This window comes from Cyprinodon tularosa, unplaced genomic scaffold (assembly GCF_016077235.1).
Source record: "Cyprinodon tularosa strain WSP-4 unplaced genomic scaffold, ASM1607723v1 ctg228, whole genome shotgun sequence".
Taxonomy (NCBI): Eukaryota; Metazoa; Chordata; class Actinopteri; order Cyprinodontiformes; family Cyprinodontidae; genus Cyprinodon; species Cyprinodon tularosa.
In genome coordinates this window covers 1991194-2016895 of record NW_024038851.1, presented here as the reverse complement: position 1 = coordinate 2016895, position 25702 = coordinate 1991194, and the positions used below count along the sequence as shown (strand labels likewise).

The 25702-nt window shown below is 37.1% G+C and overlaps 1 protein-coding gene across 5 annotated transcripts in view; it reads left to right on the top strand.

Annotated features, from left to right (window-relative positions):
- mid2 (midline 2) overlaps positions 1-25702 on the top strand; it is a 220059-nt gene that overhangs the window by 68099 nt on the left and 126258 nt on the right. For 2 of the 5 annotated variants that reach the window (XM_038286578.1, XM_038286573.1), the window contains exon 1: positions 9712-9986. The exons of 2 other annotated variants lie outside the window; for them this stretch is intronic. The gene's annotated coding sequence lies outside the window, so the exon portion shown is untranslated. Of the gene's footprint in view, positions 1-9711; positions 9987-10029; positions 10233-25702 lie in introns of those variants that run through there. One more of the 5 variants, XM_038286576.1, reaches the window with a different exon arrangement.

Here is a 25702-nt window from a genome sequence, read left to right as displayed (position 1 = left end):
TGAAGCCTCTGTTAACGGATGGGGAAAAACATGTCAAGAATGTTCATAGTAGTGTTTCACATCAAAATGAAAACATTTGAGATATAATGTGTTAAACAGTTACTGCAATGCTAAATCACTGGGTTATGCTTCCAAGCCATTGAATGGTTTTGGTCATTTCAATGGCCTCATGTGTTTAAAATGACGCTTGTTTTTTTTTTTCCAGCATAGTTACATGATTGGATGCCACTTCGCACTATTGAAGAAATTTCCTTTCTACTTAATATTCCCTAGTTATCTGTTAGAGATGCCATAATTACCTGAAATCAATTAAGAATATTTGCAACTCAGCTGCTAAGTCACAGTGCAATAATCTAAACATTTCTGCATTACACTTTTATATTGCCTTCAGATTAGGTCAAAAGTATTGTTGAATAATCGCGGAATGGTCTCAGTGGCCTAGCAGCTGCATCTGCTTACACCACCAAGTGTAATGCTAAGTTTTGGATGCAGTAGTGCAAAGTACACCAAAACTGGACTCAAGAGCAGTAGTTCCACACTTGTTGCTGCACACTTATGGTCTAATATTACAGTAAAAGATACTAGAGTTTTGCCTTTCAATAAAAGACAACTTGTCTGTTACTCTGCTGTTTGTGAATATTTCTTGGGTAGCGGGAGACATTGATAGTCATTAAGTGCATTTTGCTAAATCTAAACTTTTGGTAGAGGAACTATTATAGTTTTGGGTTGTTTTTGATTGCATGGTTGAAAGTGGTAGAGTTTTTCTCATAATTTTGAGCCATATGCAGCAATTAATATATGTGCATACAACAACCAATCATATGTCTGGTTTCCAACAGCACTTTACCCATAAATTCAGGTAAAAAGTTCCAGTAAAAAGAAACACCTAATGTTGTTACAACAAGATTGCTTAAAGTAAGATCCATAATGACATACCTGAGTAAATGTAGCAGGAAAGACCTTACTTTGCCTGCCTCGAGTCCTGACCCTAATCAGTTGGAATGCATTTGGGATGAATTATTGCAAAGACAGAGAGTGATCTCTTCTTATTTAATATCAATATCTGACCTTCCAAATACTACTATGGAAAAAGGGTCAACAGTTTGCATTGGGTCCTGGATGACTGGTGTCCTGGACCTTATAGAGGTATTACTGCTTCCAGGAATCTGAGACAAATACTTAATTAATAGGACTCTTGAGATCTTGACTTGTGAGGCAGTTTAGCCATTTGATTCAGGTGTGGAAGCAGAAACATATCTAAAAGATGCTGGATACCAAACCTTAGGCACAAGAATTGATAAACCTTTGTGATGAGGAGTTTAATAATAATGATAAAAAGTGTAATATTAAAGCATCTTAATGTATGTTTACATCTGATAAAGGCATACGTAAATATGTGTTATATATCGTAGTTTGAATACCTATAGTATACTGATTATTACTCTGCTTGTCACTAAACTTGAGTTTATCAACATTTCATAATCAATGTTTTGATTGTGATGGTTAAAATATTTATTAGGTAGTATTGTACAGTTAGAAATATGCTTAATGCTACTTCTCTATTTTTCACCCACTCTTTAAACATGTAGGCTTTAATACTGAGGCGAAAGAAGAGGGGCAAAAATAGGATTATCCTTACATTCAACAGGTTTTTATGTTTTGAAAAAAATAGGTAAAGGAAAAAAAATAAACACCTGCTTTGTTATTATTATTTCAGTGCTCGGAAGCAAACAAAGGTTTTTTTTTTTTTTTATCTCTCAATTAATGTTTTTTCTTGATCAATTCCCAGAGAGGCTGGTACAATACAGGTGCTGGTCATAAAATTAGAATATCATGAAAAAGTAGATTGATTTCAGTAATTCCATTTAAAAAGTGAAACTTGTATATTATATTCATACATTACATACAAACTCATATATTTCAGATGTTTATTTTGTTTAATTTTGATGATTACAAATGACAACAAATGAAGATCTCAAATTCATCATATCAGAAAATTAGAATATTGTGAAAAGGTTCAAAATTGATGGCCCCTGGTGCCACACTCTAATCAGCTAATTAACTCAAACCACCTGCAAAAGCCTTTAAATGGTCTTTCAGTCTAGTTCTATAGGCTACACAATCATGGGGAAGACTGCTGACTTGACAGTTGTCCAAAAGCCGACCATCGACACCTTGCACAAGGAGGGCAAGACACAAAAGGTCATCGCTAAAGAGGCTGGCTGTTCACAGAGCTCAGTGTCCAAGCACATTAATAGAGAGGCGAAGGGAAGGAAAAGATGTGGTCGAAAAAAGTGTACAAGCAAGAGAGATAACCACACCCTGGAGAGGATTGTGAAACAAAACCCCTTCAAAAATGTGGGGGAGATTCACAAAGAGTGGACTGCAGCTGGAGTGAGTGCTTCAAGAACCACCACACACAGACGTATGAAAGACATGGGTTTCTGCTGTCGCATTCCTTGTGTCAAGCCACTCTTGAACCACAGACAGCGTCAGAAGCGTCTTGCCTGGGCTAAAGAGAAACAGGACTGGACTGCTGGTGAGTGGTCCAAAGTCATGTTCTCTGATGAAAGTAAATTTTGCATTTCCTTTGGAAATCAAGGTCCCAGAGTCTGGAGGAAAAGAAGAGAGGCACTTCATCCACGTTGCTTGAAGTCCAGTGTAAAGTTTCCACAGTCAGTGATGGTTTGGGGTGCCATGTCATCTGCTGGTGTTGGTCCATTGTGTTTTCTGAGGTCCAGGGTCAACGCAGCCACATACCAGGAAGTTTTAGAGCACTTCATGCTTCCTGCAGCTGACCAACTTTTTGGAGATGCAGATTTCATTTTCCAACAGGACTTGGCACCTGCACACAGTGCCAAAGCTACCAGTACCTGGTTGAAGGACCATGGTATCCCTGTTCTTAATTGGCCAGCAAACTCTCCTGACCTTAACCCCATAGAAAATCTATGGGGTATTGTGAAGAAGAAGATGCAATACACCAGACCCAACAATTCAGAAGAGCTAAAAGCCACTATTAGAGCAACCTGGGCTATCATAACACCTGAGCAGTGCAACAGACTGATCGACTCCATGCCACGCCGCATTGCTGCAGTAATACAGGCCAAAGGAGGCCCAACTAAATACTGAGTGCTGTACATGCTCATACTTTTCATGTTCATACTTTTCAGTTGGCCAACATTTCTATAAATCCTTTGTTTTTATTGGTCTTCAGTAATATTCTAATTTTCTGATATGATGAATTTGAGATTTTCATTTGTTGTCATTTGTAATCATCAAAATTAAACAAAATAAACATCTGAAATATATGAGTTTGTATGTAATGTATGAATATAATATACAAGTTTCACTTTTTAAATGGAATTACTGAAATCAATCTATTTTTTCATGATATTCTAATTTTATGACCAGCACCTGTAGGTCTCTGATGAGCAGTGAGCTTTGGAACTGGAGCTAATGCATTTCCTCTGGTCTTACGCTGGTAGATGGTACAGGTCATTTGTCATGGCAGAATGCATGTCAGCATCCATGAGCAATTTCTATAAGTGTGTTTTTGTATGTGGTGTGTATGTTGCATGTACACCAAATCACACACACCAGCAAACAACCCAAACAGACACACAGACATACAAGGATTGTTAAGCTGATGGTAATTCGATATGTGCTTTGCCCCATGCAGCCACAATGGCAAAAGTCTCTGTTGGCCAATGGGTTTACTGTCAACAGCAGCCTGCATCCTGTCCTCATTCTGTCACTTACCCTTCCACTCGTTCTTCATATGAATTCATCACTATTGCCCTAATGCCAATGTTGGCTGAAGCAGCCTCTTATATACATACAGTCAAACACAAGCAGCTCCAAACTTATAGGGTGAAGCAGAAAGTTGTTGGCTCTCTACTCCATTTGCCCTGCACATAATTATTGTTGATAGACAACATGGCGAGCACCCCATCATCATACACACATCCTCCTTGCTGTCACTTTTGTAGGACTGAGATATGTGCCTCATGCATAAGGTATAAGCCTCGTGAATGTGTGTTACCATGAATCCAAATATTGCAATAAAACACTAGAAGAGGTTAAGAAAATCTTGATGGGGACATTTTAGAGTTTAAATAGTACCACATAACCTTATGCAAGCATATTTATGTTGTAGTGACCATTAACATTTATACCTTGTTATTGAAATTTGAACGGAGAACCAAAATATGATTGGTTTTAAAATCACTACAAAAGCTGTGTTTGCTGTGGTCTAAGTTAAACGTGTTCTATCTGAAAAACGGAAAACCTATTTGCTGGTGATTATGGGTTTTAACCACTATTAGTTGGACAAAAAAATTATGTCTTCTTCCAGACATAGATAAGGGGTATGAAATTGGCAGATTGCCTTCAAAACTCCTTTCCTTGTTTAAGCCTATTAGTATATTGTGAGGCCTAATAAATGCTTGTAAATCAAAGAATGGAAGTTTAATCTAAAAAAAGAGTATTATACAGTATCTCTTTACATTTTAGGTATCAACCTAAAAATTTATATCCTTATGAAATATAACCATCCGCTTTGCAACTTATCAGGTTAAACTTGAAACGTTTGTGTTTTATATGTATAGTAGCTGTTACTAAGCTTTTTCTAACTTCAGAGCAGTGGTGGTTGGCCAATAGAGGCGCCGCCCCACCCAATGACCTTGATTAAGACAAAATGATAAAATGATAAAATTACAATATTTTGAAATAATAAATATATTTTTTTAGATTTGCAAGACAAATATTTAATCTTTCATGATAAGTAAAGCTGTTTCGTTTGTCTTTGGATTGGTGACGAGAGAAATGGAGCAAGAAAAATGTATTTAAGTGAAATCCCTTTTTAGCAAACTTACCAAGAGAAGCTGGAGGTGAAATAATTTGGACCTGATCAGCTGAAAATCAAATTTAATCAGCAGTTCAAGGACAGATGGAGACGGTACACACGATCTGGTTTAGCTAGAAGGCTTGGCTAATTCTTTAGTCTGCTTTCCTGCCTCCTTTTTCAAACGTCAGTATCTAACCCAGCATGAACAAAGACAGGTAAGACTGATTTAATGCACCTTTTAGAAAAGGCAAAGAAGCATGAAAAATCTGGAATTTACATGGAAAATAACATAGTGTACTTTTTCTCAGTGTTCATTAATTTGCATAGTTCCTCTTAAATAAACACATTCTCAGAAAATAGTTTTTATATATTAAAAAATATAAAAGCTGACTAAAAGCTTCTCCATTATTAAACAGGTACAAATAGTTTTTTAGTTTGTGACTTATTGGACCATGCAAAACACAGATTGCCTTCACAAAGCCACAGAGGGATTTATGTAAAAAGTAAACCTGTACATGAAAATTATGTTTTGTTTTTATGTTTTTTTTGTTGTTGGCATTCATATAAATATACTGGTTTTATAACTTAGTGTACGATTTATTGGTTTTAGTATACGTGTATTCTGAATTTATAACCCCCCCGGAGAAAACTCCACAGGCCGCCACTGCTTCAGAGAGCATTTTTGTTGGATCTCAACTTGGTAAGTGAAAGAAAACAAACTGACATGCCATTTCAAGTAGAGTGTGTCATAAGAGGAATTTTTTGTAGCTAACAGTTATCCGAAACAAACATCAAAAGTTGCACGTGCCTCGTATTTCCTTAAGACCTCTAAATTAAGACCAACAGCACAGGATTTGATCATCTGGAGTTCAACCTCTAAAATACTTATACTGGTCATATTTTAACTTAAACAAGAAAAAAAACTGTTTGGGATTAAGAAACCTTCACGGGGTTTTTCAAAGCACAGATTGTATTCCAATGATTCCATGGCAAGTCGGTTTAAGTCTTGACTGTGATGCGGGGAAAGAATCTGCTAGAGAGATGGCATTCAGTATTAAAACTGCCACGTCCATAAGACCATTTTAAGATGTAACCGCTTGGATGCAGCCAAAATGACACAAAAAAATTATTATACTCTGTCATTTTTAGATTAAGGACCACCTTATGCAAGTATAAAATCCACATATGTCCTGTATAGACTGGTCAAATGTGAAATTCATAATTACATGCTTTTTATAAACTCTTTTAAATATAGTTAACTTGTGAGAACAAACCATTTGTATTTTTATTTTTCCCTAAAACATAAATTTGCTTCATCATGCTTTTATAAACCTAACAGCAGGTATGGTTTAATCTCTCGAGCTGGATGTTGTGCTATATCCCTAGAGATGACAAATCTTGCTACTTCATACAATCAGTAAACTTGGCACGAGTCAAGAACTACAACAGTATATCAGCCAACTTTTCTCCCCATATATTTCCTATGCATCTATCTAGGCCAAAAGGCGTCTTTGTTGGGGAGAATCTCGACACTAATCCATTGTTATCAGCTGTATATTTGCTAATATGGCTGCTGTAATCACACGGGTCTGCAATATAATTGGAAGTGAGTCTCAGTGGCTCAGAATGAGAAAAAGATAGATTAAAAAAGAAACTGGCTTTAAAAAAAAGCCCTCTATAGCATTCCTGTGACCAATCGCTGCAGCAAATAAAAGAGGCGCTTTGAACACACGGTGAGTAAACATACATTAGTGCTCGCCAACCCACAAAACACTGAGTTCATTTAGAGTGCTGGATGTTAAAAGCTCCCTCTCAGTGCAGCTGACTGCCAGGCTCAAAAAACTCACATGTCCATGTGGTCAGAAAGTGAAGACAGCACTGTGGGTGCCTCAGGCTAAATCCAGGCTTAGTCTGCACAGTCAATCAGGCAGCCGTTCTGTCAGACTTAAAGGGCAAAAGACCTATTAAAACTCAAAATACCTCCTGCAGGGAGTTGACATGATAGTCACTCGCAACTTAGTCTTGCTATGTATTCAGTAGACATTGTTATTTTTATGTTCACTTACAGACAGATGGATTAGATAAGGTACAGTCTTAGCCAGTCAGCACAGGGAAAGTGCTCCACTTAATAATCTTGACGCAAACGCTTTTGTCCACCTCTTTGGTTTGCAAAGCTGCATATCATGTTTCTTATCATTCATTCTGACTGACGTTCGAGCCAACCTGTTTGTCTGGTAGCGCAACTACAAATCTTTAACATCTGCAACAAAGAAACAAGCAGAGACATCCTGATTCAGACATCCCACAGAACAGTTGTTAAGCTAATAGAAGTTTTGCTCATGGGAGACACAAATAGGCCAGATCTAGGTTTCAATGTGTGTTTATGGACACAATGAAATGAGACAGATGGGTAAATATGGCGATTTGGGACCCAGCAGGCCCCCAGAGACTTTGCATGGTACCATCTTTGTTAAGAGTCTGAAGACAGACCTGCCTGTCGGGACACACCTTGTCTGGCACAGTTTTATCCACAACAGATTTCTTGTAGAAGCAGATATCTCCCTCTAACCTCTGTCCTAGTCATCAAATAAAACTGCTTAATTAATCAGGCCTTGAAAACAATGCCTGCATTCACTTTGCTGTTGTTGTAACGCTGGTACGTGATTCTTTTTCTGACACTTTATCCAGTATCAGAGATAAAAGGGATGTATTTCTTAAGTATCTGTAGAAATAGTAGTAATATCTGTACCATTGACCATTATGTTTTATGCCTGTGTTTATTTTGATAGTGTGACCTCATTACCCATTACAGCAATGCATCAAGCACATATTAAAGAAAAAGAGAATGCGTGCCGAGCTGTGTGAGGTCAGACAGGTGCGGGTCATGACAGGCAAACAATCTCATTCTTAACCTCTGTGTTGTTCCCAATTAAACAGGCACACAAAGCCAAGTAGCAGAACACATACACTAAAAGCTTATCAGAGCAAAGTTCAGGGAAAACCCTGGGATATAGTGCTTTGCAATAGTATTTATAACCCATAAATCTTTTTCCACATTTTGTAATATTAAAAAAAAATTTTTAATAAAGTTTTTTTCTTTTTTTTTTTTTTAGAGTTTATGTGATAGAGCATTACAGATTTTGGAAATATTAGGAAACATTCGCAGCTTTAATTTGTCTTTTTCAAATAAAAACCCTAAACGTGGGACCTGCATTTCTGTTTAATAGCTTTCTAAGTAATAGCTGTCTAAAACCAGAGTAGATTGGTTTATTTATTCATTAACGTTTGTTGGGTTGTGATAATGTTGAATTCTATTTAAGCTCAAAAAGGACTATTAGAACTTTATTTTATAATGATCAAATGGTTTTTGCTCTTTTCTGTATTGGCATAATACATCATTTTAGCCCTTTAATTTATATCAGGTATTTAAGTGAATGGGTTTAAATTATTCCTAAAGATTAGGGGCATGCATTTATATTGAACGTTTAATTTCCTCCCATGTTGGTGATAATTACTTGACAGAATTTAAAGGGGAACACCATTTTTTTTTCATTGGCTCCTTGATGTTACATTATTACATCATGTTCTACTCACCCATATGATTTTTTTGTCATTTGGAGCTTTTCTGAAGATATTCCGTTAGGTTATATCCAAATAACGTCTTCCTTTTGGCAACGAATTGAAGGCACATACTAAACTGTTCATAATTTTTTTATATTGTACGCCAGCATTCGTAACATGTAAGGCGAATCACTGTCCCCCAGACATCCACGGTTATATTTTTATAATTATATATATTTTTTAAAACAAAGTGGAGTGTGTATGACGTCATCCGCGTCATTCTTCCTGTCCGCTAAACTTCTGCTACTTTTTCTCACATGCCTGGAAGATGTCTAGTGCTACTACCACAGATGATCTCGCTCTCCAAATGGAATTGAACGATTCAGATTAGTTAGCTGAATGAATAGAAGGGATAGAGCATAGCCACCTGTGGCTCGGGCTGCCTGTCACAACTCCAGTCCGGCGCACGGATGACGTCATACACGCTCTGCTTTGTTTTTTAAAAATATAAAAAATATAACCGCAGTTGTCTGGGGGAGGTGATTCGCCTACATGTTATGAATGCTGACGTACCATAACGAATAAATTATGAACAGTTTAGTTTTTGCCTTCAAGTCGTTGCCCATAGGAAGACGTTACTTGGATATAACAAAACTGAATATCTTCAGAACAGCTCCAAATGACACAAAACTCATACGGGTGAGTAGAACATGATGTAATAACATAAAATCAAGGGCCCAATGTAAAAAAAAAAAAAACAAGTGTTCCCCTTTAAGCATTATATTTGTATTATAATATATTGGACCTATCAATATTAAAACTTATGTCCTGCCAGCGTTTAGCTTTAACTGCACAATTTTTCTGCTTTACCATGTGTAAATAATGAAAGATGTATGTTGTTTTATTAGGGAATCTGCATCTGTTGCTCGAAGTTACATCATTTTTCCACAATAAGAAAAGGATAGAGGAATGTGGGCGAATATCTTGCTGACTGAATGAAAAAAAACCTGCTCCATAGAGAGGAATTAACCTTAAATGACCTCACTGTCCGACTCCTTGAAATTTCTTTCATTAATAAAGCTTCAAAGTTTAACCTGCCCTCTGCTGCTAAGTTGCACTTTGGATGAATTAACCAGGCGTTAACACTTGGCGCTCCGCAGTTCATGCGGGGCGCACTGACCTCCTACTGTATCTGCTCGCCTCTGCGTTTGGTAATGGGAAGGTAGGAGGAGCCGCTTTTTCCTGCGATTGTCGGCCTCCCCTCCCCTCCTCTTTCTCTCCCCTTTCTCTCTATCCCTCTCTCATTTTCTCCAAAGTTGAATATTCCGCTTTGCCTCGGAGCGGTGCGCTGCAGCTGACTGGTTCAGAGTCTGGGCGACAGACGGATCGCTCCTGCTTCCTGCGTTCCAGAGTTTTTCTCTTTGCGTTTTTACGCGGAGTCTCCTAGAGATGAAAAATCCTCATTTCAAGGATCAAGTCTAGCTTTTGAACCCATTCTTGTTTATTTCCCTCCCCTCCTAAATAAATCCGGGATACTTCCAAGATGTCACAGGAACCAGGCGTCGGGCGCGTAAAGCTGGTAGGTGTCTCCAACCCCTCCCCTCAGTCCTTCGGAGGGGTCTGACTGTCTTGGTGTGAAGTGGGGCTCAGCTTCGCGGTTCTGCTCTCACACACGCAGGCAGAGGCGCCCTGGAATAGAAACGAGACCCGGTGGTTATTTTTCCCCCCTCTGTCAGGGGGATTTTTCCTTAACTTGACGCGTCTGGCTTTAAGCTTTTCCCGTGAGTGAGTGGACCCAAGTCAAAAGTGTGTGATCATGTCTGAGGTAGGCTGCTGGAGACTGATGAAACTTGAAACTGCTTTATTTCTGTATTTTGCATAAACATAGAAATAACATAAACAGAGATGTTTACTGTTAATGTATAGTTTGCCAAATTGCGCAACAGACTTGTTGGATCCCAGAGATGTTTGAGGATGACAGTAAAGATGCAAAGAAGCCAAACAGGGAATGAAATGTTGACAGCTGGTTTGGTTCTGAGCTCTTAATTAAAATGCATGCTGGCTGTCAGTGTTTCAATGTCAACATACTATTACTGTATTACTATTTGTCTCTGGCTACACATATGGTTTGTTAAAGCATATATTTAACATCCACCACATATTTTGTATGACTTGTGGTTTAAAAAAAAATCATCACAGATGCGAAATTCTTAGTGAAATCTACAATTGTTTACAAAATTGTCCATACCTCTTCACTCAAAATGTCATTGTATCTTATTTCATTAGTCTGTTTTAGACTCCTTTAAAGTAGAACATGACTGTGACGTCAAAATATGACATGAAATTTCATATATTTGCATTCGGCTGCCTTTAACTTCTTTTAAAGTGCAAATCCATGGAGCCATGTACATCTACAATGCAAACAGACAGTTTTACTGTTTTTTTGGATGCTATGTGAAGCTTAGTATGATTGGACACAGGCGGGGTGTTTGAAAACAGAACTTTTTAAGTCTTGCCACATATTTTTCATCTGTATTTAGATCTGGCTGTTCTAAAAGAAGCTTTGATTTAAACCACTCCATTGTTGCTCTGGTTTTACATTAGGAGTCCTTGTCCCTCCAGATGGTGAATCTCCACCCATTTTTGTGACTTTCAATGGGATTTCTTCTAGAATAACCTTGTATTTAATTCTAGCCATGTTACCATAAGCTCAGCAACATTCGATGAACTCCTCATAGAATAATGCTCCCATTATTTTATTTATTTATGAAGGCTAGTTTTATAAAAAGTGTTGTGTGGATTTGATATTCCTGTTTATATGCAAATGGGTTATTTATTTCATATCTGAGCTTTCCTATAACATGCTTGCTTTGTGCCCTACATGGGAAACAAAAATGGGACTTCCTTAGGCTATTTGTCAGCGACTTTCCTCTTCTCGATTTGATAGAAAACCCAGACTTATGCAGTGTACAATGGATAGTTATCCCTTCCTCTGATTCTCTTAAATTAGCTGTGGGTGCCTGCAGCTCTTTCACATTTACCATAACCATATACACACCATGGCACACCGTGTATCCTTTTTTTTCCTACAGCACAGTTTTGGACCATGTTGTGTTACTCTTTTTTTAATTAAAAACTAACTCAACCAATTAATAACTGTATAAAGAATCATGGTAAGAATACATCTGCAGTATCCTTTCTGTCATAGTCCAGGGAGCTGTATTTTCCTGTGTCACATTGTCATGAAAGCCACATGGTAGTCAGAGAGGCGTTGAGGTGTCACCTATAATTCATCCATGGCTCGTGCTGAATGCCAAACATTTAACTTAACTCAGCTCTGTCGATCCTGCTGAGCTCAGCTGACGGTGAGAGGGAGCACAAGTGTTGTTCAGGCCGCTTTAAGTCTGTCTGTGTGTAATGCACAGCGGGAAGCATTTATGTCTGAGGATATTAAATAAATGTTGCTCTTGTAATAAATGTTGCTCTTGCTTTTTATTGGGCTACACTTATCCAAATCAATATCCAATCCAGTTTCTAGATTCATCCTCACTTTCCTACTCTATCTGTGCCAGCTGATAAAAAATGTAAAATGTACTGAAGACTGGCTAACGTAGAAATCGTATTATTCCAGCGTTTTGTTTTGTTTTTCTCTACGCTGTAATAGAGATGCACCAATATGTCTGTCAGAGATATACTTGATTTTTCCTCAGCCAAGGATGCAGAAGAACTTTTTTTAGGTATGTTGTAGCCCTTACCTAAGACAAGATGAAAACTTGTGTTGGCTTTGAAAGCCATTAACTTACTTAATTATTCTGCAGTCTTTTAGTAAAAATAATTTACTGACTTCTGTTTTTCCTAAGGCCTTGGAGCTTACTGTCTCATACCATCACACAACATGCCTCATCAGACTGATTACACATCAGTACACTCATCAATGCTTCCCATCTCAAAGAGACAAGGGCAGAATCAATGCTCCCGGCTGCTGCTTAAACCTTCAAATGCCATACATTGGCTTTGCTGACTGTCTTTCTATCTATAGGCTTGTTTCCTGAAGTCCCTTTCCGCTCCTCCTCCCTTCCTCTCTCCTGTCTAATTCTATCTATCTCTCTCATTACCTTAAGGAAAAGTTGGTGTTGTTTCCTATCAGCACCCCCAAGGTTTAGTCACACTATTGACTGTGTGGTATTGCAATAGTTTTGAAAGCAGCATATTTTATTTCTGCTGCTGCACATATGTGTTTGACTAGTTGTCTCAGAACATCGAAAGGATGCGAACAGCAAAGTGTATTCGATTATGATTTATATTTAAGATCTGGAATGTAGGTGAGATAATTTAGATATTTTTAACCAGCTTTTAAATATTTATTAAGAGAGTTGGGATAACAATGTCTTTGTACTGTAAAATCTTAACATGTTAGCATCTCTATTAGGGATTATTTATGGAGCATTAAAACAGTGCTCTGGGTGAACATCCTTAAAATTTTGATGAGGTTTGCCATAAATTTAATTTGATTTCAAAGATTAGAGTCTCAAAAGCATAAAAGGGAGTATTATTTATTGCATTATTATTATCACATTATATTATTATATTAGGCTCACTCTGTCTGTTACTTCGTTTGAGTCTGCCTGTCTTGCTCTCTTTGTGTTTTCTCAATATTAAAATAGTTAACTTTGGATCCTTTTCTCTCAGTTACTATGTCCACACTCGCTGTTGCAAGCCACATGAATCTACTATTGCAAGAAAGATTATATTTTTGAGGGCAGCAGTTCATGTTTCGCCGACAGTCAAGCTAAAAATGGGTCGATGCAGGTTCCCAGTGGATGCCTTGGTGCATCTTGATAAAAAAAGATCACAAAATAATGAGATAGTGAAAAGTCAGATTCAAAGAAGTCTGTCCTTACTCCTGACAGTGTTGGCTGTCAAAATATCTCTCATTTCCCTCTTTGTTCTGTTAAATAATTTATGACATGTTTCTCAGTTTGGCATTCTGTCTTTAAGTTTCTGTCACATCATAAAGCCAGTTGTCATATAATCACGTCCTCAAATGTCCTTGCACACGAAATCTGAAGTAAAATCTTGTCTTTTATATTAATTAATTCTAGTTAGGCCACTTTTTCTCTGACAGGACCTTTTCATCTTGATTTCAAATATGACGTGAGTCGTAAGTCTAATTTCAAATGACATTGAAATGTCCTCCTTTGGAAAATCTTCCCTTTACCTTGATGAAACATTTAAGCAGCCTTCCTGTCAGCTGCCAGTTAGATCCTTATAAGAGCATAATATCCAAACATCTTGACAGGACAACTAGGAACCAAATAAGGTTTATCTGTGTGTGGGTGGTCTGTTTTTTTTTTTCTACGGTCAGGGCACATTCCAATAGAAGTTATGCATTGGTGTTTTCAAATCCTTGCCCTGTGCTATAGGTCTTAACCATTCGTGACATAGTTCCAGCTTTGTGCATTAAACAAGGAGAAGTTTCACAAATCTTCTCAGCAGCTCCAATAAATCACCTCAGTTAGCTGCCACGGTTCCGTTAATAAACTTTGGGCCCATGTGGTTTTTTGACTTTAGTGGAGTTCTTTATGCACTTTTGGTTTGAAAATAAATGAGAAAAAGAGAGATTTAGGAAGAGCAAAAATAATGTCAGGCTACTATGTGAGAAAGGACTGGATGTAAAACAATGTTGCTTTTGTATTAGTTAAATTAATAAAGCAGTTTACACTAAACTGTCAAACTAGCCTTGTTTGTTTGCAATTGATTTAGTTCATGCAAACAACATTAACCTAAAAGTTGTCTTTGTGTGCATTTTGTGGAAAAAAATTCCGTACCCTATTTCTGGCTTTTCAAAATGATCCCTTTTCAGCATAAACAGTTTAGAAGATAAACAGGACAAAAAATAGCTGCTTTGCTGTGAGCCTTCCTGTTATCTGGTTAAGATTTCATTCTCTTAAAGCCAGTATGACCCACAAACATCTCTCATTATTTCCAACAAAATGTACGTTACTTTAAAATTGTGTTTTAAAGCTTTGTTTTATACTGCAGCATAGGTTAATATGGGTTTTCTGCTTCAATCACCTATGGTGTCTTAAAGGAGAATTCCGGTTTTTAACACTTTTAGCCCATTTTCTGTAGTGTCCAGGATGAAATCGAATAATCGACACCAAAATTTTGACAATTGGTCCTGTCTCTGCTTTTTGGCTCATTTAGAATCCACCCCTGGCTGCTTCAGAATGGCTTCCATAGTGCATGTCCGATAATGTCCTTAAAACAACCTTAAACGTTCTTTTTTTTAAATATGCTACTCACCGGGTCGTCAGCGCGGTTCAATGACGTTCCAAAAAAAGTTTCGTAAAGAAAAAACGTTTCTGTAGTGTTTTATTTAGCATTTTGTAAATCCCATTGAGTTCTGTTGGAATAGTCAATATTCCCCTGCCACCGGAAACGGAAATGGGGCCTGTTTACACAGTTGTAGTCTTTTCGCTTCACTCTGTGTACTCCGACGTCGAGAATCAAGAATCCACCTTTCGTATTCCATTTTCAGAGTTTTTTAAAGTGTTTAACAGAGACGTTAGCACCTCGACGTCGGAGTACACAGAGTGAAGCGAAAAAACTACAACTGTGTAAACAGGCCCCATTTCCGTTTCCGGTGGCAGGGGAATATTGACTATTCCAACAGAACTCAATGGGATTTACAAAATGCTAAATAAAACACTACAGGAACATTTTTTCTTTACAAAACTTTTTTTGGAATGTCATTGAACAGCGCTGACGACCCGGTGAGTAGCATATTTTAAAAAAAGAACGTTTAAGGTTGTTTTAAGGACATTATCGGACATGCACTATGGAAGCCATTCTGAAGCAGCCAGGGGTGGATTCTAAATGAGCCAAAAAGCAGAGACAGGACCAATTGTCAAAATTTTGGTGTCGATCATTCGCTTTCATCCTGGACACTACAGAAAATGGGCTAAAAGTGTTAAAAACCGGAATTCTCCTTTAACTGATTTTTTATTTTATTTTTTTGTCAGTGCACTTAGTCTGTTACAGTCTGGCCAGTAACTGGTCCTGGCAGATCAAACCAATAATTGTCTGATTTCACTAACTCCCTGGCTTTCCTGATGCACCACAAAATGATGGTTGAAGAGGGAAGAAATCATAATAATCACACACTGATGTCATGTAACAAGACACTAAAACCAGCCACAAAATAACAGAAAGCACTTGCATGGAATTGGAAGTGTCAAAACAGCCTTCAAAGGTCTTAATTTGTATTTGGTTTTACACAGCAGGTGATTACTTTACACAATATTGATTAAAATGCTACGTATTTGCATTCATAGTACAAAATAAATCCATACAGTTCACAGAGGCCAGATTGCATACATTACGATTGAAAGCTGGATGGAAAGTCTGAAGCCTGGATCAAGGGAAAGGCTGTGGGAGTTAAAGTACATGCAGCATGGACAGATATATATTGTGGCAGACGCCCTCATATTTTTGTGCCCACACTGTTTTTATCATTCCATTGTACTCAGAGCAGCGAGGTTCTTAACAAGAAAGGCATTTCTGGACCACTAGGGATGGGGGTTTCACTTTAGATCAGAAGAATTTTAACAAGCAATCCCCTTAAAGTTTTTGCGCTCTAAAACCGAGTTTTTGTGTCTGTTCTTTAAGTTTTCCATAGAAGTTTATTTGGACAAGGAAAATTACTTTTTACTTTCTGGTTAAAGTTATTAAAAACAATCAGTTTGGTGAAATGGAGACAGGCTCTTTCACTTTTCAGTTTTAGCTGAAGAACAAATGCAATTGTTTTGACATTATTTGGTCCTTGAAAATACAGTTTACACTTAAATGTTCACAGAACATCATCCCCCCTCCTTCCATCTATTAGGATTAACTTTAGTCTTGATCTAGAGTACAATGTTTGTTCCCCTCCTACCTAAAGATTTTGATTTATTTATTGCAGATCACATCTTTGATTTTACTTTCATTTGACAATTATTACCATTTCAAGCTTTTTCCAGTTTTTGTTTTTTGACATTTTCAATGAAAGACTCTGCAGGAGATGTTCACCAACTAGTAAAAGATGACAAATATGTTGGAGATTGTGGTGTTAAAAGTAGAACAGTGGTGCACTAGTGTTTCCTTAATCTTACAGAAGTTCTTTATGAGAAACCTGAAAGTATATTTATTTTAAAAAGATCATTATTTAAAGATTATTTTTTCTTGTTGACTATATTAACTTTTGAATTCTTTAAATGTTACCCAAATCATCTGATATAAAATCTAGCTTTGTTAAAAAAAAAATGTATTGGCTAAAAAACAAACTTGGACTTACAAGAGTTTCCTAAAGTCCATCTTTGCTTTGAATTTGATGATAGATTCCCTTCAGTTTAGGTGGGGTATGATTTTTTGGGGGTTTTTTTCTGTTTGTTTTTTGCCTTTTCAGTGGTTTCATTCAAGTACCAAACATACAGCAATACTAAATACACAGCGAGTATGGTCAAATGTATCTTAAAAAGGGGACAGAAGCACCAACTAAGCAGTTTTATTTATTTCTTTTAAAATTTTTAATAACTATGGAACTAAAAAAAAAAAAAATGTTTTTCTCCTCTATTCCTATCAAATACTTTTTTATAAACTACAGCAAAATTAGTAGTAGTAGATTAAAGCCAAGTGCTTTTCATCGTTTTACCGGTTAAATGTGGACCAGGTAAACATCATTAGATGTGGTATACATTGTTATCAGCATCTAATTGACCTTCTTTGGCCTCTTATCGATCCAGCCTATGTTTGTTTCTCTCTCCGGATTCTCACTGGATGTTTTGCTGATGAATGGAGCAACAACAGAGCTTACAAGGTTTTAACTGGCTATACTATCAACAACTTAAAAACAGAGGAAGCAAAGCTGATTTATGGCCCTTGATAGGAAGGAACATGTAATCCAAGAAATAGATTGTATAATACAAGCCAAGGAGATTTTTGCAAAATATAAATTGCTTCTGGAGGACAGAGTCATCATTATTTGAATCCCATCTACTATCAATTTTGCAGAGATAATTGTTAATTTTATTTTCAGAGAGAAACAATCTCAAATGGATTATGATCAGGGATACTTGTTTAGAAGTAAAGTCAGATCTTTTCTATGTGCTATTCTGCCCCAGGTCACTGTAGCTCCCAGGCTTTTGGTTCTTTAATTTTTCTTTTTCATTTTCAGCTCAATCTGCTCCCTTTGTTTCCTCTTCCTCTTGCTTCCTGTTTCTCTTTCTTTATAACTTTCAAAACATAGACTATTCAGCAGCCATATCCCTGTATCCTGACTTACTATGTTAAATTATTATTTAAGTGTGAGTGAAACAAAAGTGACCTTTATATGATAACCACCTTTCTTTAGACCTAATGTATCTCCATTTCTAAATTAATCTGTCTTTCTCTAAACATAAAGAAACCAAGCCACGATTTATAGTCTTATAGATGTTATAAATTCACTCTCTGAAGGTAAGCTGGAACAGCAGAGATGATCAATCAGTGTTCCCTACCTACCACCATTATCTCTCGGCCTTGTTTCTGTTTTGCTGAGCACACTGGGTAGTTTCCTAATCAAAGATTTTACAAACTCATATGAGTCTATTCTCACTTCAGTTTAGTTCTTTCCATCAACTCCACACTCAGAGCAGCAAGGAGAGGCAGAAGTTGCTTCCAAATAAGGCTAAAACAATTAATCCGATTAATCGATTATCGAAATAAAGTAAAAAAATTTTGAAGGAACTTTTTGTTATGTGATTATTGATCGATTAATCGAAAAAAAGAATTGACAGATTACTTGATTTTGAAAATAATTGTTAGTTCCGGCCTTCTTCCAATAAGTTTAATGGGAATCATAGCTGTGGATGGTGTCAATTAAAGCCCTGTTTAAAGTGTGTATCAGCAAGTATGACCACCTCCCTAAAAGAAGCAGTTTTTTTTTTTACTTTTACTGGCCTTATAGAAGCAGTTTATTGGTGCATATCAAAGTATTAAATACGTTTGAAAGCTATTTGAAGTCAATATTGTCCTACAAAAAGTATTAAGTAGAATCTGGTTAATGCTAGTAGTCTTCTGAGATGTCTTCTTCCTAGTGGAAGTTGATTGCTCCTAGAAACTGCAGAAAAACACTATCCCAGGCTTTTCAGGCCTTGCTTATCATGTTAAATATTCATAACTGTGCATTTGCTGAGCAAGTAATTCTGAGAAAGTATCATTCTTCTAGTGGGAATGTGGCTCCAGAAGCTGGGTTTTAAGGGTTGCTCATACAGAAAGCGATGGAATGATGTCATTCGGATAAATAAAACCAAAGTGGCATTGATAGGTACCTCATACAAGCTGTCAGGCTCGATGGTGGAAGGATGGTGACTTAGCTTGTTTTCCAACCACTTGTTTGTAAAGTGTTCTGATATGTTAATAATAATATACACATCACTACATAAAAACCAGAATAAAAATAAAAGTGATAAACGGTTGTTCTCACTTTGGCCCATTTAAAGCCCAGACTTTTGCTTTAGTGGGATCTTATTAAAACTTTAAAAAAAAAGACCTGCAATGCCAATGAACCACATTAATGTTGTAAAGCTTTTGAAAACTTCCCTTCAAAACACGAGCCGCTGATAAAATTTATACAGAAACCAACCACCTTAAGTTTCTTTCTGCTTCATGCACTTCTTTAAGTTACTGAATCATTAGTGTGCCTCATTTCTAAGGTGACTGTCTTCACATTCAGGACACAGTAGTGTCGGCTAATAAAGTGGAAACAGTTCCCTCTTTCGGCTTTATTCCATCAGGAATCCAGTTTTCTTTTTTTTAATTCTGCTGCCAGTTCCAGACACCTCTTTGTTGGTAAGAGTGTGGTACACCCTCTTCCTCCAAAGAGCAAGAGCTTGTGAAGATGTGACGTCTTGTCCAAAAATACTTGTTTGACCGGTGAGTAGTCAGACATCCTGTCTTCTGAGAAAGCACTGTTATGGAGTGTTTTTAGTTTCATAGAGGCTTTCAATTCATAATGGATTTAGAAGGTTATTGAATTTGCATAAATTTGAATAAGCATGACATTTATTTCTTGCTTTATCCATTATTGCATTACCAAAGTGCATTCATAAAGGTTTCCAAGCCCAGGTAAAACCTTTAGCACTAAGTGTCGCACCTCATTTTTGGCCTCTTTAACAGCATTGAGATTCTTGCTTTAATAAACTATAACTGATCATAAAAGTTTCATCCAGAGAGAGAAATATTGATTTATAGATGCTGATCAAGAAGTGGACAAAAAACAGGTAAGCCAAACAATATATATTGTTTAAGATCAGTCTTATCTGTATGTCCAGAGAGGCTTAGAAGTTCCTGCACATAGATTTGGAAGCTAAAGCCAAGAAGGTGAGCTGGGAAGAAAGGAAACAAGACTCCTGACCTCAGACAGATAAGGTCTAGTCAGGATATAGACTCATTTGCTCATTAATCAGAGAAAAAAAATGCTCTGTTGGCCATTTGAAATTTTCTATATTCTCAAAAATCGTCTTCTGTGCCGCTTTTTCATTTCCTGGAGGAGGTTATATTTTATTACACCTAAAAAATGATCTTTGAGAAAGTTTCAATTGATCTTAAAGGTTTATTATGCATTTTAGCAGGTCAGTGGAACCTGCCTGTTGGAGAATAAATCTAAATTTACTGACGTGAGTTCGTTGTCGTTTAAGTCTTTGCATTAAGCTCAGGTCAGAACTGATGAAGCAGTAGGCATTGTTAAACTTCACTATTATACTCTTTGGTGTTGCACAGCCCCGGGGAATAGCTATTTGTAAAATGCCGGCAAGGCCGGGCAGCTATTGTTTAACTAACTACCTATTGATTTGTGTTGACCTCAGTTGTGGGGCCAGTGCTACAAAACTGTTAAACATGTTTTCTGGTTGTCTTTTGGTGTATTTGTATTTTTATGCCAAACACAATCGTGTTTTAAGCTTTAATATCACGTACTTTAAAAATTTCTCATACTGTTTGCATCCTATGCTCATGTCAACTGTTTCTATTCTCTTTAATTATAGTCAGTTTGACATGTACTGATCATGATCCATCTGTGTGCAGTGCAATCTTTGCATAAATAAATCTGTTTTATGAAGATTTTAAGAGTCAATCAAAATAGAGTCATTATCCAGTAGTAAATTTGGTTTACAGCCATCAGTTAACATAAGCTGAAATAAAAAAAAAATCACAGTAATCGTAATGGGATGAGGATCCAAACATAGGCTGCTACAGTTTCTTCTGGGTCTGTCAGTTACTAACATGAACATACTGCATCTACCTACTGTATTACACTGTATTGGCAGCACCATGTTATTAGAAAACAAATGGTAGGGGTCAGCCAGAAAAGCTTGGGACATTCTTGTCCCTCTGGTTTTGCAGAGATGGAAGAGCTCTCTAATTCTGATTCTACACAATGCAGCTTATTACTGGCCTGTTTTTTAGGGGCAAGGTATTCAAACCAACAATGAAAGAATGAAAATTAATAATAAAACGCATCAAAATTCAGAGAATATTTTTATGAAAATTGAAAAAGTTGCAGACAAGCTTAAAGCAGAATATTGTTTAACTTGAAAATCTCATGAAGCACATTTCAATGAATTTTGGAAACTGAAACATTGTTTTGGAGAGGTGGATTCAACATAAATTAACTGGCTGGGAAAAGAAAGCATTAGTCAAGGAAGCAGCCAAAAAGTGGTGGAAACATTGGAGGAGCTGCATGGTAGTAGCGGTATCATCCTTAACCCTGTAATGCCAAATGTATCATATTTACATACTGAAATGTTTTGCGTCTGACACCTTTTGCCTAATCAGATATACCTGATAACAGAGGGCAGAAGATTACACAAAAAATAATCTTGACTTATCGCATAGTAATAAATTATTAATATCAAAAATGCATTTCTGTTTTTTCTTTTTACATATTTTGTTAAAAGGCCAAATAAGGACTTCAAACCAAAAAATAGTAATTTTCTGTTTTGTTTTATTCTTGGATCGGGCTTTAAAGGGTTAAAGCCGGGCTTACACTGTACTATTTTTTTCAGTCGCTGCATGCAGCTACAGCTCACACTGTATGCCAAAACCCTGCGGTTTCGGTGTACAGTGTGAGTCCATAGCTTACAATGTATGTTCTAATTCTGTGCGGCCCGATGCTCTGATGCGATCTACCTGCTCACACTGTACGTCTAAATACCATGTCGGAGTGAGATGGAGCTACTCGGACTCGTCTAACCGGAAGCCAAACGAGTAGAAGAGGAATATGAAGCTCACTAGAGTAAAACATGCTGCCTTTGCAGTTTGTGCAATTTTGTGTGCTGAAAGCCCTAAAAAGAAAAGGCGACGATGTATTTGGACAAAGACATGGCAGAGCAATCGTGGCTACTACGGTCTCTCCATTTTACAGGAAGAACTCCATTTCACTCACACCCCCACCAGGCTTCAGAGAAAGCAGATGAAGAAGAATCCTTGTTTGTGCATGCCCACTGAGCGATTTGCCCATGGCCGACTGAATTTCAAACATGTTTGAATTGCTCCCGACCTTATGATTCCTGATCTTGAGGTGGTCGTAAGAGGCTAATCGACCCTCGTTACCCCCTGTACACAACACGACACACAATCAGGCTGAAAGTCGGCAGGATCGAAAAATTCTCACAGGACTGGAGAAAAAAATCATACATAGTATGCCCAGCTTAAGGGATCTTTTTTTTTAATCAAGCACAGAGTAGTTTCTGGTGTGGATCTGACAAATCTGATTAACTATATTGAGCTAAACACAGAGCAACTCTGGAAAAAAAAAATCCTAACTCTAATTTTGCATCTCTCTTGAAAGAAATTGCTACTCATTGGTTTTACAATTACTCCCAACACCATAAGTGTTGTTGTTGTTGCCCATTATATAAAAAAAACAAAACAAATTATAGCCTCTAAAACCCCAAACAGGAGGAGAAAGATTGATCTCCACTAAAGCTTTGAATCAGTTGATTGTACTTTATTGATCTCTACAGTAGGGCTGCAACTAACGATTATTTTAAAAATCGATGAATCGGCCGATTATTTTTTCGATTAATCGATGAATCGGACAAAAAAAATTTTTTATATTAACCTCTTTATTCCAAAATAAACATTTTAGACAGAACAAACAAGCACACAAGTACAGGTTGCTCATTAACTGTACTGGTGCAATATGAAAAATAAATGTTTGTGTAAAAACTACGCAAACTTACATGAGAAATGTAGCTGTACATCCACAAAATATAGGCTACTTTGTTTCATAAAGCGCAAAAAGAGACAGGCATTTTTGTTTTTTAAAGCCCCTAAGGGGTTCAAACAATAGGTCCCCCCATTTCAACAAATGAGTTTTTTTTAGACTAGAAGAGTTCTGCCTTTTAAGACAGGAAAGTATAGCAGTTAAAGTTGCTGCTTGAGAAAATACTGAACCATAGAGATGAAAATAGCCCTGTGATTCAAATTATAAATTGTATTTGGAATAAAAATGAGAGAACTAGGGGTGCTAAAAAACACATCCTCCAAAGACAGATATTTACATGGGAATGTGGCAGATAATTAATTGACATATTACTGATCTTGCTGGATTTTATTCTGCTTTACTTCCATAAATTGCAGGATCTTCTTTTCTTTATCTTTGCCAGAAGATTTAAACTTTAAAAGCCTTGCCCTCATAATTTGCAAGTTAATTTATTTATAAAGAAAATATAAACGCTGCTTAAACAAATTTAAATGAAATTAAAAGTAAAATAAGTAGCCAACCTTATCACTGTCTGTAACCTACTAACAAGGTAAGGAAAGCATCAGAAGAGCTACCTGAGAAACTAACGTTACGTTTCCCCACTTTAAAACCAAACAAACATGGTTACTCATCCTGCTGATCAGCTCTCTTCACTGCCATTGAAGGCTCCAACGTGTTTTCTTTTCAGGTGCTGCGTCATAACAGTGGTGCTTCCGTGCCATGTTCATTTGTTTTTACAAAAGTTGCATGTTACGACTTTTTTCACTTTACAAAGCGCCGGCTATTTTAATTATTGTGATCAATTTGCGCCGTCAATCCCGGCGCATGCGCGCTTCATTTGCAGTCTGGACGCTGAGGGTAAACTCCTCACTAAAATCCTGCGGCTCTGACTGCCGCGCTGAGAGGGATTCCTGTGGGAGAGGGAGAAAGGCGTTGGGATGGGGGAGGCGCCCCACGGCAGGCAAAAGCCGCCAGTGACACCGTAAAAAGTCGCCAGATTTGTCGCTAGTCGCTTTTTTGAAAAATAGTCGCTGGAGGGGTCTGAAAAGTCGCTGAGTTGGCAACACTGCAACTGCGGCGCTGACTCGCTCCGCCATATTTTTTTTTTCTTCCCCCGGTTGACGGCGGCGGCGGATGATTAATCGCGCGACACAACTAATCGATGATTAAATTCGTTGCCAACGCTTTTAAAAGTCGATTTTTATCGATTTTATCGATTCGTTGTTGCAGCCCTACTCTACAGTTATGTTCCCTATGATTGCTCACTGTCATAGCTGTGTTCAGGCAAAAGTGTAAAGTTGTGTTTTTCTATATCATGGCCTTCTTTTTTTGATACCATCTGAGAGCCTTTAGAGCTGCTTTGTGACAATTATTGTATGTTGGTGGGTTTGGACAACGAGATAAATGCATCAGATTCTGCTCACATGGAACATAAATGCCAAATGAGCTTTTGGAGTTTTGTTTTTCTTATGGGTTTATAAAGAACAGCTGAAAAAAAGGCCGCTTGCTCCTTGAGTGAATACAGTAGGTACTGCTCTATATAACAGTTTACAACTATATTTTGTACAATATTACACTATTCTTTTTACTATAGATGCCAACAATAAGCTCAGGTTTATATATATATATATATATATATATATATATATATATATATATATATATATATATGTATATATATATATATATATATATATATATATATATATATATATATTACCATCCCACAAAAGATGTGGGGATGAGATGAGCTCAGTCCATCCAGTGGCTGCTTGAGCTCATCGATTCTCACTTCATCCTTTTTTTTGGCTTCACCACTGATAAGATATCCCCTCCTAAGAAAGAGCAAACGATATTTTCTCACTGATAAATAAAGCTAATCGAGTAAATAGAGCCACAAGCTCCTGACATTTCAGCACATGGAGCCAACCGAACAGCAGCCAAAGAAAACAATGGCCATAACCCTCCCCCGTCGAAGGAAATGCCAAACATTACAGCTCTGTATAAATAGAAAGGCTCTGACTTTGTAGAGCGAGATAGAGGACAGGAACCCCCCCTCCCTGGGGACGTACTGATGGCAAAGTCTCCCACCTTTTCTTCCCACTCCACTCTCAGAGTGTGATCTATATTTCTTAGCCAATTTCTCTTCTCGTCTTTTGCTGTGTGTTTGATTTTAACTTTAACTGGACAGCCAAAGTGATGGAATAACTGAATAGCTTAGTAACACCTTACAGGCAACTACAGCTTGTTTAATGTTATAATGTACTGAATCTTCACTCAGAAATCTCTCTCTCTCTCTCTCTCTATATATATATATATATATATATATATACCGTATATATATATATATATATATATATATATATATATATATATATATATATATATATTTTTTTTTTTTTTTTTTGTTCGCTTTTTGAGGAGGAGGACAACAAACTAAGGCTGTATTTGGAGTAATAAGGTGGCGTTTGATAAGTTTTCTATATATTTCCCTTTACTTTCGGATGAATTCAGTTGTTTGAGGTTCTACACAATTACCAGTTTTAGGTGTTTTACACAAGAGGCACTCAAAGCAGAAAAAGGAACTTCATCAAGGATTTAAGATGCTAAATCATCGATTTTTTTTTCTCATTAAACACCTTTTTTTCCTGTCTTGGTCTCTGATGAAAAGGGTGAGGGAAGACAGTCAATCCAAAAACAAGGTTACTTTTTCTTTCCATAATCAAGGGGGTTATAGACCATTCAGTCGAGAAGGCTCCTGCAAGTCTTTCCTCTGTGTTTTATCTTTTCTTTTCCTGTCTGTTGTCTAATTTTGCCTCCCTGAGTTGACGGGCTACACAGTTTGAAGAACAGAAGCCCAGTGGCTGGCATAGGGAGATTTAGAAAAGCATATGCATGTGGTTGTGTTTATGTTGCCCTCAGAAATGCATCATTACATAGGAGCGAGTCTTGCATTAATTGAGGCAGATATCTTTGCCCTACCGCTGCACAGAGCTGAGAAACTAGTGAGT